The sequence below is a fragment of the Theobroma cacao genome, chromosome 6, assembly GCF_053813885.1.
Source record: "Theobroma cacao isolate CCN51 chromosome 6, ASM5381388v1, whole genome shotgun sequence".
In the NCBI taxonomy this organism is placed as follows: Eukaryota; Viridiplantae; Streptophyta; class Magnoliopsida; order Malvales; family Malvaceae; genus Theobroma; species Theobroma cacao.
This window is the reverse complement of record NC_142644.1, coordinates 19793235-19813527: the sequence shown is the minus strand read 5'-3', so window position 1 is coordinate 19813527 and position 20293 is coordinate 19793235. Positions and strand designations below refer to the sequence as shown.

Below are 20293 nucleotides of genomic sequence, written 5' to 3'. Positions count from 1 at the left end.
GCCCTTGCCAAAAATCCATTCTTGGGGATACCTCGCGAAAGCATCTTACCGAGATCGCCAAGGCTGTTTATTGTCACACACACACAAACACATTTCACCTCTGACAACATAGCCGTTCCTTGGCGTTGGCTGAGTCCCACTTTCACGTGGTGGCCAGCATGAAGTGTACTCAAATCCTACCTCAGGAGTTATCCTACGCGCCTCTTCAATCAAGATAAGCTCAATAATTGGGAACCGTGCCCCTCTAATTAGGCTGGCCCACGAAACCCCCGTCACTGCAGTGCCCACTTTATAATCCACCAACCAATAAAATCATAATAGTATGACATGGCTCACTTAACACATTCAAGGCAAATCAAAGAAGTTCACATATTCTTTAAATCATAAAAATAACCAGTCATACCCTCATTTATCATAAGCCATTTAATGTAAAATCATGGATAAACAACACAATTGTCACGACCCGGAACTCCCATCGAGCCAGTGACAACCGCCGCGACGTCTCGATAAGCACTCATTACCCCGAATGTCGATCGAAACCCCGCAAGGCTTAGCATCAACTTTCGCATCTCCCCGGTGAGCGACAATTATTAAATCTCGCATTTCAAGAAAACATAAGTTGGTTCCAATTCAAAACAATAAAATATTATTTTCTAGCTCACAGGGGCATTTTTGTCAATTTTTTCTTTTTAAATTTCGAAATCCGAAAAATGTAATATGTAAGTGAAAACACATATTTCATGATTTAAATTAAATTTTGAAGTCTAAAACATTCGTTTAAAGTAAAATTATAGCTATTTGAATATAATAAAAACATTAAATAAAATATTCTATTTTCTTAAAACACAATATTTTCAAAGTCTTCCTAAAATAACTTTTATAGCGCAAGAGTAAAATAAATTTATTCATATAGTAATAAAGATAATTAAAGTATGAAATTTCGTTTACAGTGACACGTGGGCCCCTAACTAACCAAGAAAGTGTAGAGCTACGAACCCTTACTTCCTATGATGCAACTCCGAGATTAATTCTCGTCTTAATCAACTATCAACAAACTGTCCTGAGCCTGAAAAATGGATAGGAAGAGGGGTGAGATTAAATAATCCCAGTGAGTAAACAATTACCATCAAAAGCATCTAAAGCCGAGTAGATGGAGACAATATAAAAACGTTATATCTCAATAATGTTCATAACACAAAATTCGTTTCAATCTATACCAAATAATTTCTTTTCATCAAAATTTCCCCGACTTATGAATTTTTTTTTAAACTTGGCCCCTGCCAATACCATTCTCGCGGGTACCTTCGTCAAGGTATCCCACTGAGACCACCAAGGCTGTTCAATGACCCATACCCATAAACATGTTTTCACATCTGACACACAGCCGTTCCTTGGCGTTGGCTGAGTCTCACTCTCACGTGGTGGCCCGAACGTGAGGTGCACTCAAATCATACCTCAGGAGATACTTCACCCAACATCTCCCCCCGGAGGTAAGTATATAATTGAGTTACCGTGCCCCTCTCATAGGCAGCCCACGGAAACCCCCACCACTGCAGTGACCGTTTAATATACCACCAGACCCATAAAAATTTCAGTAGCATAATATGGCGAATAAAATGTAATCCAGTCTAGCGAGACCAATCCAAAATTGTTCATATATTTCATGCCAACCCCAAAAATTTAGCCATCATGCTACCATAGTGTCATAAGCCCCAATTTCAATAACATATAAAATCAAAAATTTCAACACAGTCTCCATATACTCAATTTTCCCAAAACAATATTTGATTTCAAAACCAGTATAAATCTCATTTTTATTAAAAAACATTTTAATTGGAAAACATAATATTTTATAATTTAAATTCACCATTCAATAAAAGCATCAAACAAGTATAATTACTCTAGATATTTAAGACGATAAATTGTCCACTCACAGTTTTAGGAGTCGATGTACTCATAATCCCAGTCTTCAAGCACAATTTCTGTACTTTTACCAGTGTAATTTCCTCACCACCTATCCACAATGCTTGACCATTATAAAATCAATTCAGGCTCGGTATATATGCATGATATGACATGCAACTTATCCGACTACCGCTTAAATGCGGTACTGACCTAATTCGGCCTATTACCCGATTAAATTACTAACGCGTCCAATTCAATCTCAAATTACTTTTTTTCAGTTTCTATACCTCAATTGTACCCAAATTGACTTAATGTCCCTCGGTGTGGTGCAAATTATCAGTCCTGATAGCAAATTACGAAAATACCCCTAATGGGTAAAAATTCATATTTTTGCTCCAAAAATTTCCATTATTTTTCTAGACTCATAGTTCATCATTATTCATCATAATTCCTCAAATAAACATCAAGATCATCAGCCAATATTCCCCTAGAAAATTCAGCCAATAATGGTAATGGAGGAAAATAAATTCTTTTCTTGTTGTTTTGTTCCTAAATATGCTAAACAAACTTAAAACACTAACATAACTTAAAATCAAATTAATCTAACAAGTTTCTCTCTCCTAACCCATTTTTCCAGAATTGAATTCATCCTCAAATCACATGATTCAACCATGGAAAATGATGGAAAATGCATGGGAAAGGTAAAGCACAAGTCAAAATCAAGAAATTTTACCTTTGGTCACTTGTTTCCTTGAATTTTCACCAATTTTTCCTTGAATTTCTCCCCCTAGGTTTTTGTTTTTCTTTTCCCCTTTGTTTTCTTGCTATGGCCGGCCATAATGAAGAGAAAATGGTGGTGTGGGCTGATTTTTATAGTTAAATAATATAATAATCTAAACTTGCCACATGTCACTACATTATTGGTCAATTTTTTAAATTCTTATCTTTTAAGCTTTAAATCTCCACCACACATTATTCCTTAAATATCAATAACTTAGATAAAATTCTCAAATTTATCCAAAGTCTTGGTGAAGTAATTTTTGATATTTACACTTTTGCCCCCGTAAAAATCGAAAATTACATTTTCGCCCCAAAAACTGAAAAATTGCCCATAGACATATTTTTTATCCCTTATACTCATATCATTCCCCAATTTGTCAAATGTGATCTAAATTCTCTCAAAATCTCAAATTTTGTCCGTAGATGGAAAAATTACAATTTTACCCCTATATAGTGAAAATTTCAATTTGACTCCGAATTGATCCTCGAACTCCTAATTACCATTTTGAGTCATTCCTGAACTGTGAAACTCTTAATTTCACCTTAAAATTCCTATTTGAACTAGTTCGAGGCTTAATCGACTTAATGATACCATTAAGGGCAATATCGTCTTTTAACGATTTCTCGAACTTCCTAAATATACAAACATTCTATTGAGCATGTGAATGATATTATAATTATTTTACAAAGCAGGGTTTGACAACACTACCCCCCTTAAAATAAAATTTTGTCCTCAAAATTTCACTTATTAACTCAGAGAAAAGGCGGGGTATTATCTTTTATTCGATGCTCAACTTCTCCTGTTATCTCCTTTATAGGGAATCTTAATTCACTAAAAATCATTCTTTATTTTAGTTAATCACAATATCAACCCCACATATGTGTATATGCTTTATAATCCCATTTATGCATCCAAGATCTATCTTGATTTAATCATCGCATACGATACAGTATCATAATTCCTCAGAGTCATCCCTTTGTCCTTAATCATCTTCCGTGCCTCTATATTGCTTTGTATCCTTCTTGTATTTCGACATCAATTTATTGCTTAAGATTTAAGTTCATTTGAACTTTGTATACCTCAAGTAGTTTTGAGTTCTAATTTCCACAATATAGTAAGAAATTCTTACAACCATATTCCATATGAACTCATTTACTATATTATTCTTGAAACCTTTATTTACACGTCCATCACTTGGTATTTACATCCCCTACCACTATTTTACACCTTCGTCTAACTTTTCACTCACTTTCTCCAGATCGGACTCGTGCTTCATCTTCCGTTACAGCGAAAACTCTTGTTGAAGAACGAGTCAATGGCCTCAAAGGTGGTTGTGCTGGGGTGTTGCTACCCATTTCAGATCGTACAGTTACCCCCTGCCTCGGGTGTACTCCAGAGGAATCTCTCCTCTGCATATCCGTATGAGTTAGTGGGGATGGAGCAGCTACTGTAGCCCGTCCTAACTGTGGGCAGTCACTCCTAATGTGGCCCGGCTGGTCACAATGAAAGCATCTTATGCCCCAACACTCCCCAGCATGATATCTCCCACATTTTTCGCATTTATTTAAACCTCCAAAACTCTTCTCGGAAGTACTACTCATCCCAGACCTGTTAAATCTCGGAGGTCTCTGCTGTAACTGTGAAAGTGGGGGTCGAGGAGATATCACCGGAACAGAAACAGTACTCTCAGAAGCAAATGTGTCCTTACCTCTTTTGAGTAGTTGACTAGAGGATACATTCGGGTTTCTCCTCTTTGCAAACTCAGCTCGCATTCTCAAATTTTCATTCGTGAGTTTTTCGGCCCTTAAAGCCATCTGTACAACTTCTTTATGAGGCTCCCGGCCTGTCACAGTCATCCTCTCTCTAATCTCGTTACGGAGCCCTTCTTCAAAATAACTAGCTTGATCTTGCTCAGACTTCACCAGGTCTGGCACATATGACATCAGCTCGTTAAAACGAGCGTCGTACTCTTCTATGGTTAAATTCCCTTGTTGTAAACTTAGAAATTCTCTCTTCTTCTCTTTTTGATGAAAGTAGGTGTAGTATTGACCATCGAATTCTTGTAGGAAGTCTATCCAAGTCAACGGAGTAATGGAACGTGATTTTACCGAGCTCCACCATGTACGAGCCCTCTTCTCTAGTAATCTTGTGGCCACCATTAATTTCATATCATCATCCAATTTCATATCCACAAATGTCTCCGTTACTTGAGTAATCCAATCTTTAGCTGCGGTTGCATCCAAATCACCAACAAAAGAAGTGCAACCCAGCTGCCTAGCTTCCTTAAGCTTTTTGGAAATGGAGACATCTGGCACTGGTGGTGGAACAAGAGGTGGTGGTGGTGGTGGCACTAGAGATACTGCTGGGGGAACAGTATGAGGGACTCGACCAGCTTGAGCTTGACCCATAATGACATTAAGAAAAGCTGCTAATGCCTGGACTGCCTCAAGAGACATGGCATGAACACCAAGAGTAGCAGTAGGTGGTGGATGAGGTGGAGGAATCTCAGTAGGCTCAACAGCAGGTGCTGCTCGAAAAGTAGGTGCAGCAGACTCCCTTTCCACGGGATCTGGCTGACTAAGTCTAGCACGGCCTCTTCCCCTCCCTACTGACCTATAGAGAGGTGGACGCCCACGTCGAGGAGGCATGGTACTCTACAATAAGAAATGGAATAGACTTAGATGACTTTAAATTCTATATGCAACTAACTTGATATAACCTAACTTAACTTGACTTACTTAACTTAACTTAACTTGGGCCACGCAGTGTCAGTGTGGATTTCTTAAAACAACTTTAAAATCAAAAACTTTGAAATCCAAAGCTTTAAAATCAAAATCTTTGATCTTTAAACCATGCTTTGATACCAATCCAATTGTCACGACCCGGAACTCCCATCGAGCCAGTGACAACCGCCGCGACGTCTCGATAAGCACTCATTACCCAGAATGTCGATCGAAACCCCGCAAGGCTTAGCATCAACTTTCGCATCTCCCCGGTGAGCGACAATTATTAAATCTCGCATTTCAAGAAAACATAAGTTGGTTCCAATTCAAAACAATAAAATATTATTTTCTAGCTCACAGGGGCATTTTTGTCAATTTTTTCTTTTTAAATTTCGAAATCCGAAAAATGTAATATGTAAGTGAAAACACATATTTCATGATTTAAATTAAATTTTGAAGTCTAAAACATTCGTTTAAAGTAAAATTATAGCTATTTGAATATAATAAAAACATTAAATAAAATATTCTATTTTCTTAAAACACAATATTTTCAAAGTCTTCCTAAAATAACTTTTATAGCGCAAGAGTAAAATAAATTTATTCATATAGTAATAAAGATAATTAAAGTATGAAATTTCGTTTACAGTGACACGTGGGCCCCTAACTAACCAAGAAAGTGTAGAGCTACGAACCCTTACTTCCTATGATGCAACTCCGAGATTAATTCTCGTCTTAATCAACTATCAACAAACTGTCCTGAGCCTGAAAAATGGATAGGAAGAGGGGTGAGATTAAATAATCCCAGTGAGTAAACAATTACCATCAAAAGCATCTAAAGCCGAGTAGATGGAGACAATATAAAAACGTTATATCTCAATAATGTTCATAACACAAAATTCGTTTCAATCTATACCAAATAATTTCTTTTCATCAAAATTTCCCCGACTTATGAATTTTTTTTTAAACTTGGCCCCTGCCAATACCATTCTCGCGGGTACCTTCGTCAAGGTATCCCACTGAGACCACCAAGGCTGTTCAATGACCCATACCCATAAACATGTTTTCACATCTGACACACAGCCGTTCCTTGGCGTTGGCTGAGTCTCACTCTCACGTGGTGGCCCGAACGTGAGGTGCACTCAAATCATACCTCAGGAGATACTTCACCCAACATCTCCCCCCGGAGGTAAGTATATAATTGAGTTACCGTGCCCCTCTCATAGGCAGCCCACGGAAACCCCCACCACTGCAGTGACCGTTTAATATACCACCAGACCCATAAAAATTTCAGTAGCATAATATGGCGAATAAAATGTAATCCAGTCTAGCGAGACCAATCCAAAATTGTTCATATATTTCATGCCAACCCCAAAAATTTAGCCATCATGCTACCATAGTGTCATAAGCCCCAATTTCAATAACATATAAAATCAAAAATTTCAACACAGTCTCCATATACTCAATTTTCCCAAAACAATATTTGATTTCAAAACCAGTATAAATCTCATTTTTATTAAAAAACATTTTAATTGGAAAACATAATATTTTATAATTTAAATTCACCATTCAATAAAAGCATCAAACAAGTATAATTACTCTAGATATTTAAGACGATAAATTGTCCACTCACAGTTTTAGGAGTCGATGTACTCATAATCCCAGTCTTCAAGCACAATTTCTGTACTTTTACCAGTGTAATTTCCTCACCACCTATCCACAATGTACAATACATAATTCACCACATCAATGCTTGACCATTATAAAATCAATTCAGGCTCGGTATATATGCATGATATGACATGCAACTTATCCGACTACCGCTTAAATGCGGTACTGACCTAATTCGGCCTATTACCCGATTAAATTACTAACGCGTCCAATTCAATCTCAAATTAATTTTTTTCAGTTTCTATACCTCAATTGTACCCAAATTGACTTAATGTCCCTCGGTGTGGTGCAAATTATCAGTCCTGATAGCAAATTACGAAAATACCCCTAATGGGTAAAAATTCATATTTTTGCTCCAAAAATTTCCATTATTTTTCTAGACTCATAATTCATCATTATTCATCATAATTCCTCAAATAAACATCAAGATCATCAGCCAATATTCCCCTAGAAAATTCAGCCAGTAATGGTAATGGAGGAAAATAAATTCTTTTCTTGTTGTTTTGTTCCTAAATATGCTAAACTAACTTAAAACACTAACATAACTTAAAATCAAATTAATCTAACAAGTTTCTCTCTCCTAACCCATTTTTCCAGAATTGAATTCATCCTCAAATCACATGATTCAACCATGGAAAATGATGGAAAATTCATGGGAAAGGTAAAGCACAAGTCAAAATCAAGAAATTTTACCTTTGGTCACTTGTTTCCTTGAATTTTCACCAATTTTTCCTTGAATTTCTCCCCCTAGGTTTTTGTTTTTCTTTTCCCCTTTGTTTTCTTGCTATGGCCGGCCATAATGAAGAGAAAATGGTGGTGTGGGCTGATTTTTATAGTTAAATAATATAATAATCTAAACTTGCCACATGTCACTACATTATTGGTCAATTTTTTAAATTCTTATCTTTTAAGCTTTAAATCTCCACCACACATTATTCCTTAAATATCAATAACTTAGATAAAATTCTCAAATTTATCCAAAGTCTTGGTGAAGTAATTTTTGATATTTACACTTTTGCCCCCGTAAAAATCAAAAATTACATTTTTGCCCCAAAAACTGAAAAATTGCCCATAGACATATTTTTTATCCCTTATACTCATATCATTCCCCAATTTGTCAAATGTGATCTAAATTCTCTCAAAATCTCAAATTTTGTCCGTAGATGGAAAAATTACAATTTTACCCCTATATAGTGAAAATTTCAATTTGACTCCGAATTGATCCTCGAACTCCTAATTACCATTTTGAGTCATCCCTGAACTGTGAAACTCTTAATTTCACCTTAAAATTCCTATTTGAACTAGTTCGAGGCTTAATCGACTTAATGATACCATTAAGGGCAATATCGTCTTTTAACGATTTCTCGAACTTCCTAAATATACAAACATTCTATCGAGCATGTGAATGATATTATAATTATTTTACAAAGCAGGGTTTGACAACAATCATAGTATAGGTCTCCAATTACTCTATTTTTGAAATCATTATTAGATTTTTAAAAATTTTATAAAATCCCATTTTCCCATAACACACAATAATTTTCTAATTAAACCATTTTTCCATAAAATCACACAATTAAATAAATCTACTCTAGATAATTAAGACGATAGTAAGTTTACTCACTGTACTAGGAGTAGGTATACTCCTATTCTCGGTCCTCAGGTGTAGTCTTTTACCTATATCAGATAGCTCACCACCTATCCACAATACATGACACAAAAAAATTCAATAATTTGTGTCAAATCAATATATATTATTTCAGGCTCTTATCCAAGCGTATGCACTAGATAGGGTGTGAAATGTTTGGACAATTGCTTAATCACAGTGTCCGACCTAACTCGCCTATACATGTTGTAAATTTCTAAAATCTCCAATTCAACTCCAATTCCATCCATTTCAATTTCAATTATCCAATTATATCCACAATACCTCAATGACTGTGAATGTGGTCCAATTTATCAGTTTAGACCACAAATTACGCTTTTACCCCTAGTGGGTAAAAATTTTATTTTATTTTTGCACAAAAAATTCCCATTTAATTTCCAACCTCATAATTCATCATTTTTCCATCTAATTCTCTTAAAATAAAGTCAACCTCATCCTCACACACCATTGGCTAGATTCGGCCTAGAGAAATTCATGGAGAAAATGAATATTTTTCTTGTTGTTTTACTCATAAACATGCTAAACTAACACTAAACACTAACATAGTTCAAAATCAAATTAATCTAACAACTTTCTCTCTCTAAACCCATATGATCAGATTTGAATCCATCATCAAAACACATAATTTAACCATGGAAAATAAGGAGAAATGCATGGAAATGATAAATCTTAAGCTAAGCTTGAAAAATCATACCTTTAAACACTTGATTCCTTGAAAAATCACACTTTTTCTTTGAATTTTCTCACTCTAGGGTTTGTTCTTATTTCTCTCTCTCTCCTGCTGGTTTTGGCTGACCCTTCCAATGAAGAATTCTGGAATTCTCAAGCCTTTTAATAGGCTTAATAAAATATTATTATTTTATTTACTTTTTGAATATTTTATTATTTTATTTTTTTCTAGCCATCTTTTTGACTTTCTTTTTCTACCACTCAATCCTCTTCACTTATCCATGTCTTCCATGAAATTTCTAGACTTTTTCAAAGTTTTGGTGGAGCAAATTTTTAAAAATTACACTTTTACCCCCGTAAAGTGAAAAATTACGTTTTTACCCCAAAAACTGAAAAATTGCCCATAGACATATTTTTCATCCCTTATACTCATACCATTCTCTAATTTGTCAAATGTGATCTAAATTCTCTCAAAATCTCAAAATTTGTCCGCGAGTGGAAAAATTATGATTTTGCCCCTAGATAGTGAAAATTTCGATTTGACTCTGAATTGATCCTCGAACTCCGAATTACTATTTTGAGTCATCCCTGAACTGTGAAACTCTTAATTTCACCTTAAAATTCCTATTTGAACTAGTTCGAGGCTTAATCGACTTAATTGTACCATTAAGGGCAATATCATATTTTAACGATTTCTCGAATTTCCTAAATATACAAACATTCTATCGAACATGTGAATAACATTATAATTATTTTACAAAGCAGGGTTTGACAGTGAAACTATTATTTATGAAAGTACTGAATAATGTAAAATAAGAACATAAAAAGTTTTAGTAGATTGAGAAAAAACCTGAGGGGTAGTGACCATTTTTGTGTACATAAGATAGTTATAAATTTGCAATTCAATGCTTCCAATCGAATCCATGTTGAATAAGCTTTCAATTCATTCCACTTTAAAGTTTTTAATTGGTTCCAACTTGAACACACCTTCAACCTCAATTAGCTTTTCACAACTAAAGACAATACACCTTTTCAAATTTAATAAGCATGGCAGACTTGAAATTCTGTGCAATGATTGAGACATTATCACATGCAAGTCACTCGTTAGAAGCTTTGGAAGCCATTGGAGCTCTTTGCAACAAGTCAGCAAAAGTTCATTAAGCTTTGAAAAGCGGATAATGCTCTCGGGAAGGCTATGAATTAGGTTTTTACTTAAACTTAATGGTTTCAAGGACGGTAAGTAGCTCAAATCAGAGGGCATAACATCATCAAATAGTCTGCAACTCTCAAGACTCAACTTTACTAAAGAATATGGCAAAGTTGCCCAAAAGAAACCCAATTCTTTGCTTTTGTTTAGTGATAGCCAAGACAACCACGAATTTGATTCATATATAGCAGTTCCATCTAAGCTAAGCACCCTCAATGATTTCATATTCTGCAAATCCCTAGGCATATCATTAAATGTTGAGCAACCAATTAAAATAAGCTCCTTCAAAGATTCTAACGAACCAATTGTCCATGGAAGTTTCTTAAGACTTTTGCAACTTTTAAGGTTTAAAACAGTCAGAGTCTTTACCTCACCAATGGATTGATCAACCTCAGTAAACTTTATGCAATCTTTCAGCATCAACCTTTCAAGACTATGAAGACTTGATAAGTTAAGGATTTTAAGAAGGCTATGGGAGTGACTGAGATTAAGGATCTACAAATTTGGAAGAAAGTATTGTAGAAAGGGAAAAAAACACTTAGCCATATAATTTTGTTTTTGCTTCATAACAAATAAAGAGAAATTGTATAGTATCACACCTTTGTATCATTCCAAACACGTTTGAGGCTACTGTTGCGCATTTCAAGAACAACTAAACTGGAAATGTCTAAATTTGTAAGAAGATAATCTTGAGGAAATCCATGCCAACATAACCATATTAAGCATCTCGGAAAGTCACTGTAGTCTCCTTTAAGTTTTACATAATCTAGCTAAAGTAGTTTAAGTCTTTTCATCTTTACAAAAGAATTAGTTTCTATAACTACCTCATTCGAATTGAGAAATGGATTTTTTGAATGATTTGCAGTTGTTTTTTGTTACTTTTTTTCCAACAATCTTTGTAGGTCAATGGTGAGGCACTTGATTGTTTTTGTACCCTGATGGAGAAAAAATAATTTAGTTAAAAAAGTAGGACATATGAAAATATATTACATAAAAGAAAATAGAAGAAAATGAAGTCTTTCTTACAATTTTCTCTCTTAATATGTCAAATGCATCCTTATGCCACAACTTGCTTCATTTCCCAAGGTCAGAAGATTCTTGACAAATAATGTTCCTTCCTGTATCTCTAATCATTTGGTGCATCATTAGCTTGTTTTTTTCATTAACCACCAAAAGAGACCTATTTATGAGATTTTCAATACCAATTGTTGTACAGTAATCACAACCATCTAGAATTGTAGTTGTGTAATCTCTATCCTTCCCGACGAATACACAAGCTATGTCAAGGAATATACTGTTATCATGATTATCTTGCAAGGAATCATAACATATTCTTATAATCTTCTGAATTTTGCTATCAGGGATTACTTTCAATTTCTCTAATGCACTTCTCCACGCATTTATACTTTTACCAAGTAGAGAATAACCCAAAACTTGAAAAGCTAATGGAAGCCCACCGTAGTGTTTCACTACACTCCTCGCATGTTCTATATAATTGTCAATTGGATCATTTTGTCCGAAGGCATACCAATTAAAAAGTTAAAAGGATTCATTGAAAGCTAATTCTTTTACCCCAAATACCTTGCATAAGTCTCCATAAGTTGAAGATGCTTCAAAATCAAACATGTGCCTAATAAAAGGATCACTCAGTAGACATCGATGCCTACTAGTTATGATGATTTTACTTCCTGGATGAAAAGGAATTTACGCTCCAATTATTTTAGTTATTTTTTTCCAAATCATCCACATCATCTAAGACAATAAGCACACGTTTACGATGTAAAGCTTCTTTGATCTTGGTGATTCCATCATTTAAATTGTGTATTTTGTTTACTTTACCCTTCAAGATCTGAAATAAGTTGTCTGTGCAAATGAACCAGGCCATTACGTTCTTGAGTAGTCTCTCTAACATCAATAAGGAAACTGAAACTTTCAAATTTTTGGATGTTAAGATTGCAAACAACTTTGGCAATGGTTGTTTTCCCAATCCTTCTAATTTCGCAAATTGTTGCTATGCCAACCTTATTTGATCCATCTCCTAACCACCAATTAATGCATGTCACGAGAAAATCTATTCTAACTAAATAGGGAGGGACATATAAAGTGGTGTGATGGAGTTTATTTTGAATCTGTTTAATAATATCTTGAATGAAATGCGACTCATACCTACAAATTTTAAAATATATATTTAAAATATAACGTAACCAGTGCCATCTTGGAAATTGAATAAAAATTCTTTAACATATTTGTTTGTTTCTTTCATAAATTTGATTTTTAATTTCATCTTAACTCATCTTACTTGTCCTTAAAATTCTCAAGTGTATGATTTTTTAGGATTTTATTTAATTCATTTAGTAGGTTACTTTCTTTGAAAAAAAAAAGCTTACATCTTTTATTGGTATTTTCAAAGGTACCACTCAATAGTAAGGAGGCAACCAGCTCCACCCTAACACTAGATTATCAACTTTAATACCCAATCTTGAAGCAAAAAACTTATATAACCTACGTTTGACTTGCCCTACCTCTAAATTATTTTTCTTTTAAATTATTTTAGTTTAATTTTGAAGTAAATTTTTATTTTTTAATTTAAATTACATCTTAATTACATTTAAATATGTTATATTATTAAGTTAATACCTCTGATTAACAATAAATAATAACTTTATTCGTATACTATACATATATCTATAAATATAATATAAAATATAATATTTTTCTATATACCTCAAAGAGGGCACTAGAAACCTTAATTCGACTTTTCTTAATGGTCAAAGTACCCAATAAGTCCCTATACTATGGAGTTTTCGTCAATTTAGTCCCCTTACCCTAAAACTGGTCAATTTAATCCATCTACTTTTAGATTTTGTGCAATCGAGTCCCTCTCCCTACCGTCATCAAAATTAATTGTTAATAGAGCTGACGTGGCACTAACATGGCTAACTATGCTGACGTGACACTGACATGTAGATATGGCAACAATGATGTGGCATGCCCAAAAAACTTTTTGATGCATATTTTTTTTTTGAAATTTTTCCCACGTCATTATTTTTGTGCTACGTTATAAAGGTTAAATTAAACAAAATTGTAGAATACAGCGTCTAAATTAAATAAAGATTTATCATATAGGGACTAAATTGAGTACTTTTACCAGTTTTTGTTTAGCATTACATTTGTACTAAAATTTTACTTTTACACATCAAAAGGTTATTCTTTACTAATTAAAAACCATTAACTTTCCATTTGTACAAGCAAAATTATGCAAACTAATTACACTACTTTCTTTTTGAAAGGCTAATAAATGTTCCTAAATCACTAGAAAATTCTCATTTCAGTGGAGTAATCCAAGAACTTTCAATCAAAAAACCCTAGTTTAACAAAAAGACCTTATGGTTCTACCATAGCCACTAGCATACCAAAAAAATAGAATGTACATCACCCTAGCATATAAAAAAAACAGAATGTACGTCACTTAATCCTTTCAAGAGGTTTGTAACTTCTACCAAAACAAAAATCGAGTAAAAATATAACCCATGTACAATATCCATTTTTACAAAAGATAGCCATCTAGATATACACAATATAAACAGAACCACAACAAAAAAAGCCTTACTCCAACAAACTCAACCATGACAACAAACTATGATTTCTAGATTATAAATAAAAATAAAGTAATGATTATCAAATTGATATATATACTAAAGGCCCACAAACTCAAATCTTTATTTTATAAAGGATTTAGGGTTTAGTTTGCCAAGCCATGTCAGCCATGACATGTCAACCAAATCATAAATAAAAGTAGAATTAATTGACATGGCAACAAACTAAACCCTAAACCCTAAACCTTGTGTGGGTCTTAGATTTGTATATCAATTGGCCAGTCATTGTTCTACTTTTATATATATAATTTGAAAATCTTAATTTGCTGCCTTGCTTAAGTTTGTTGGAGTAAGAGTCATGGTTGAGTTTGTTGGAGTAATGGTTTTTTGCTATGGGTTTGTTTATATTGTATTTATCTGGGTGGCTTTTGTTTAAACTATTAATGGTTAGTTTGGACGGCTTTAGAGGAGAAACTCGATTATACAAACTCTCAAAATATAGCTATAGGGACTAAATTAACCAGTTTTAAGATAGAGGAATTAAATTAACGAAAACTCATCATAATATAAGAACCTATAGATACTTTGACATTTTTTAATTGTCAAAACCGACACAACCAACATCTACCCCAATTTTAAACCAAAAAAACCCCACCTCTATTGGGTTAGGGCAAGACAAAACCCATTATGTGTTTGATAACTCTATGATATAGAGTCATTTGAGCTTAATTTTGATAATAATTTAGCTTAGTTCTTGTAGTAATGTGTCATGACCCGGAACTCCCTTCGAGCCCGTGACAACCGCCGCGATGCCCTAATTGACACTCATTACCCGAAATGTCAACCGGAACCCCGCAAGGCTTTAATATCAGCCTATCATTTCCCCTATGAGTAATTGTTGCCAATTACCACATTCTAAAAGATTTTAAACTGTTTCCAACTTAAAACAAATAAAATAATAATTTTCGTCTCACAGGGGTATTTTGGTCATTTTTTCCAAAAATTTTGAAACTGGCTAAAATGTAATATACAAGTACAAAACACATAATTCATAATCAAAATGAGTTTAAAAGTCTAAAATCTTCATTTAAAATGAAATTATGCTTATTTGGATATAATAGAAAAATAAAAGAAATATTAAGTAAAATATTCTATTTTCTTATAAAACAATATTTTTAAAACACTGTGTAAATAATTTTTATAGCGTCAAAGCAAAATAAATTCCTACATACAGTAGTATAGATATCTAGAGTACGAAATTTAATTTACAATAACAAGTGGGCCCCCTAATAAACAAAAGTAAAGAGGATTGTGAACCTACAGTTTAAAGAATGCAAATCCCATAGTAGTCCTCGATGAGATCAGCTATCTACAGTCTAATCTGAGCTTGAAATGGATGGAAAGGAGGGTGGTGAGATTATAAAATCCCAGTGAGTAAACAAACATCATTCAAAAGATCTAAAGTCGAGTAAAAGGAGACTATTAAAACATTTCATCTAAATATGTTTTTCATAACATAAATACTCATTTTATTTAAAAAATCAACATGGCTTATGAGTATTTTAAAAGCTTGGCTCCTGCCAAAATCATTCTCAGGGATACCTTGGACGAGGCATCTAACTAAGTCTGCCAAGGCTGTTAAAAATTTTGTATACACGTAAACAAATTATTAGTTTGAAAAAGACAGTCGTTCCTTGGCGTTAACGGAGTTCATCATCACGAGGTGGTTCAACGTGACGTGAACTCTATCCATACCTCAAGAGATACCCTACGCGCCTCTCAGACCGAAGTACATATATGTATATCCGGATTTCGTGCCCCTCTAATAGGTTGGTCCACAGAATCCGCCTACTGCAGCAAGCTAAACCCACCATACAATAAAATTTTGATAGCATGACAGGGCTAATATTTTACTACCCAGCCTGCAAGGGTAAAATAAAACAATTCATACAATTCATAAAACACAGCCCAGCCAGTCATGCCAACACAATAACAATATAACATAAGCCATCAATTTCCAATCATAAATTTACAACATACCGGTGGTCTCCAATTACTCTATTTTCAAAATCGTTATTTCGTTTCAAGACAATTTATAAAATCTTTTCATTTAAACACATTTTTATTTATAAAACCTAAAATTTGCCATTTAACTCATTTTCATAAAATTTCACCAAAACCGAGTTAAAACATACTTTAGATAATTAAAATGATGATAAGGTTACTCACAATGTCTAGAATGGGGATTTTCGAAGTACTCAGATTACTGGTCCTCGAGTGCAATTCCCTTGCCTTTATCGGAGGACTAACGACCTTAACACAGTACAAAATCAAGAAACTTACTTCATTGGTACTAAATCAAAATTAAACTAATTTAGACTACTAATGTATGATATGGAATACAAAATGCACGAATAACCATATAAATTTCGGTACCGGCCAAATTCGTCTTATCACTCGATTAATTACTAACGCGTCCAATTTAATCCCAAATTACTCTATTTCTTTTCTAATACCTCAATTCACCAAACATTATTTAAATAACACCAATTTCAACATCAAAACCTTCCCATTTCTTCATGGAAAAATTCGGCCATTACAGTGCACTAACACCGTGATTTTTCCTACATAATTTTCTCACCATTATTCATCATTTTCTAAGCCATTTCTCTTGAAATAATAACAATCGATCTCCCACACATATCAAGGAAGATTCGGCCAATGAAGATTCATGGGGAAAATGGATTATTTTCTTGTTGTTTTGCTTCTAAATATGCTAAACTAACTAAAAACACTAACATAACTTAAAATCAAATCAATCCAACATCTTTCTCTCTCCATACCCATTTTGACCAGCCATGAATTCATTATGAAAATATGTAATTTAACTATGAAAAGTAAGGAGAAATGCTTAAGGAAAATAGATTTCAAGTTTCAATTGAAAAATCTTACCTTTTTCACTTATTTTCCTTCATTTTCCACACTTTTTCTCTTCAAATTCCCCACCTAGGGTTTGTTCTCTTCCTTTTTCCTTTTGTTCTTGGTGTGGCCGAATATTTGGAGAGAAATGAGGGGTTTATAGGCTGATTTTTATAGAAAATAATAAAATATTCTAAGCTTGACACATGGCATGTTTCTATTGGTCTATTTTTAAAACTTTAAAAATTTTAAACCTTTTATCTCCACCACATGATTAGTCAAAGGTCAAAATGAGGATAAGGGAAGACCATGTGCTGGACAAATGTCCTGGTGGTGGAAAATTACTGTTTTACCCTTGGGGTGGCAAAATTAACATTTTACCCCTATGCTCCGAAAAATACCAAGATTACAATTTTTCACTTCTCAACCTCAAATTATGTTCTAAATAGTCAATCTTGATCAATTTTAGTCAAAAATTTCATCCAACACTCACATCTTAACCTCGGGTGGTAAAATGACCATTTTGCCCTTAAGTTATGAAAATTCCAGTTTGACTCCAAATTGATCCTCGAACTCCGAATCACCATATTAAATCATTCTTGGACTTTAAAAATTTCAATTTCACCCTAAAATCTCTATTCGATCAAGTTCGAGGCTTAAATCAACTTTGTTGTACCTCTAGGTACAATATCGACTTTTGTAAATTTTTGGAGACTTTCCTAGCATGCAAACATGTTATCCATCACATGTATGTCATGACAAATATTTTATAAGGTCAGGCTTTACAACACTACCCCCCCTTAAAATAAAATTTGACTTCAAAATTTCACTTACCAGATTCCAAGAAAAGATGTGGATATTGGTTTCTCATCTAGCGCTCGACTTCCCACGTCATCTCTTCCATTCGAGCATTTTTCCACAAGACTTTCACCATTTGGAATGCTCTTGTTCCTTAGCACTCGATCCTTTCGATCTAAAATATGAACGGATTGTACCTCGAACTTCAAATCTTCATGCAACTCAATCGGTGGTGTCTCTAAAATGTGGGAGGGATTGAGAACATACTTTTTCAACATCGAGACGTGGAATATATTATGAATCTGATCTAACTCCAGGGGTAATTCAAGTCTGTAAGCAACTGGCCTAATCCTTTCAATGATACGAAAAGGTCCAATGTATCTCGGATTGAGTTTTTCCCGCTTTGCGAATCGAATCACACCTTCCATTATCCAATAAATACCATAAATTATCACAGTAGTTTAATCAAATAAGATTTAATACTTCAAAATTTTCAAATTATTACCTTTCCAAGGAGAAACCTTAAGAAAAACTTTATCGTCAACTTCAAACTCCAAATCTTTCCTTCGTCTATCAGAATAATTCTTCTGCCTATCTTGAGTTGTTTTTAACCGCTCTCGGATAACCTTGACCTGATCATTTGTCAGATCAATCAATTCCACATTAAACAATTTCCTCTCACCCACTTGATCCCAACAGAGTGGAGTTTGGCAGTTCCTTCCATACAAAGCCTCATATGGTGCCATCCCAATACTATATTGAAAACTGTTATTATACGCGAACTCCACCAATGGCAAGTGTCTGTCCCAACTCCCAATAAAGTCAATGACCTAAGCTCGTAACATATCTTCTAGAGTATGAATAGTCTTTTCAGATTGACCATTAGTCTGCGGATGAAAGGTAGTACTAAATCTCAATTTAGTTCCGAGAGCTTTTTAAAATTTTGATCAAAATCGAGAAGTAAATCGGGGGTCTCGATCTGAAACAATAGAAACTGAAACTCTATGTAATCTCACAACCTCATATATATAAAGTTTCGCCGGTTTCTCAATAGAATACGTGCTATGGATAACTAATAAATAAGTGAACTTAATCAATCTATCCACAATCACCCAAAGAGCATCCTTTCCACTCTGTGTCTGCAGTAAACCCAATACAAAGTCCATAGTCACGTGTTCCCACTTTCATTCAGAAATCGATAAAGGTTGAAGAGTACTTGACAGTTTTTGATGCTTCGCCTTGATCTGTTGGCATGTGAGACATTTCGCTACAAACTTTGCTATGTCTCGTTTCATACCCGGCCACCAATAACTTTCTTAATAGTTCGATACATCTTGGTGCTTCCAAGATGTAAAGCATAGGCGGAAGAATGAACTTCCTCCAAAATAGCTCGTCTCAACTGATCATCCTTAAGGACAAAAATTCGGTCTCTAAGCATCAAAGTACCATCATCGCTGAGTCTAAACTCACTAGTTTCTCCATCTTGCAGCTTTTGAACTTCCTGCTTCAACCAATCATCGAATTTCTGCAATTCTCTGATTTGATTCAACAATGAAGGTTTCACAACGAAACTAGCAAGTAGGGTTCCATCCTCACCATTATTCAACTAGATCCCTATAGATTTCATCTCAAGTAACATCGAAAAATAAGAACTCCGAAGTGTTGCTAACGACGATGAGGATTTACGACTTAAGGCATCCGCTATAACATTTACCTTTTCAGGGTGATAATCAATCACTAAGTCATAATCCTTAATCAACTCCAACCATCGTCTCTGTCTCAAGTGAAGCTCTTTTTGGGTGAGCAAATATTTCAAGCTTTTATGATCAGTAAAAATCCGACAACGCTCATTATATAAATAATGTCTCCAAATCTTTAATGCGAAGACTACTGCTGCTAACTCCAAGTCATGAGTAGGGTAATTCATCTAGTGCTTCTTCAACTGCCAGGAAGCATTAGTGATCACTTTCTCATCTTGCATCAACACACACCCTAATCCCAACTTAGATGCATCACTGTATACCACAAATTCTTTTCCATTAGCAAGAAGTGTTAAAACGGGAGCGGAAGTTAACCGGTTCTTTAGCTCCTGAAATCGATTCTCACAAACATCATCCTACTCAAACTTAACTCCTTTACGAGTCAGAGGAGTTGCTATCAATGAAAATCCCTAAACAAATCTCCGATAATAACCAGTTAAGCCAAGACAACTACGAATCTAAATTACCGTTCTTGGTTGCTCCCACTATAAGATTGCCTCAATCTTTTTGGGATTGACATAAATTCTAGCTCAAGACACAACAAGTCCCAAGAAAACCACTTCCTCTAACCAGAACTCACATTTAGAGAACTTGGCATAGA

At 34.3% G+C, this 20293-nt stretch overlaps 3 long non-coding RNA genes and 1 pseudogene across 3 annotated transcripts; all 4 read right to left on the bottom strand.

The window, feature by feature from the left end:
• LOC148762137 (uncharacterized) overlaps positions 1 to 20293 on the bottom strand; it is a 69119-nt pseudogene that overhangs the window by 18189 nt on the left and 30637 nt on the right.
• On the bottom strand, positions 1590 to 2734 carry LOC148762141 (uncharacterized). The gene is made up of 2 exons (XR_016026914.1): positions 2639 to 2734; positions 1590 to 2014 (listed from the first exon to the last, which is right to left on the bottom strand). It is a non-coding gene; the product is annotated as an uncharacterized LOC148762141 (long non-coding RNA).
• Positions 5190 to 9532, bottom strand: LOC148762139 (uncharacterized). The gene is made up of 3 exons (XR_016026913.1): positions 9438 to 9532; positions 6102 to 6171; positions 5190 to 5340 (listed from the first exon to the last, which is right to left on the bottom strand). It is a non-coding gene; the product is annotated as an uncharacterized LOC148762139 (long non-coding RNA).
• On the bottom strand, positions 6695 to 7866 carry LOC148762140 (uncharacterized). The gene is made up of 2 exons (XR_016027184.1): positions 7771 to 7866; positions 6695 to 7119 (listed from the first exon to the last, which is right to left on the bottom strand). It is a non-coding gene; the product is annotated as an uncharacterized LOC148762140 (long non-coding RNA).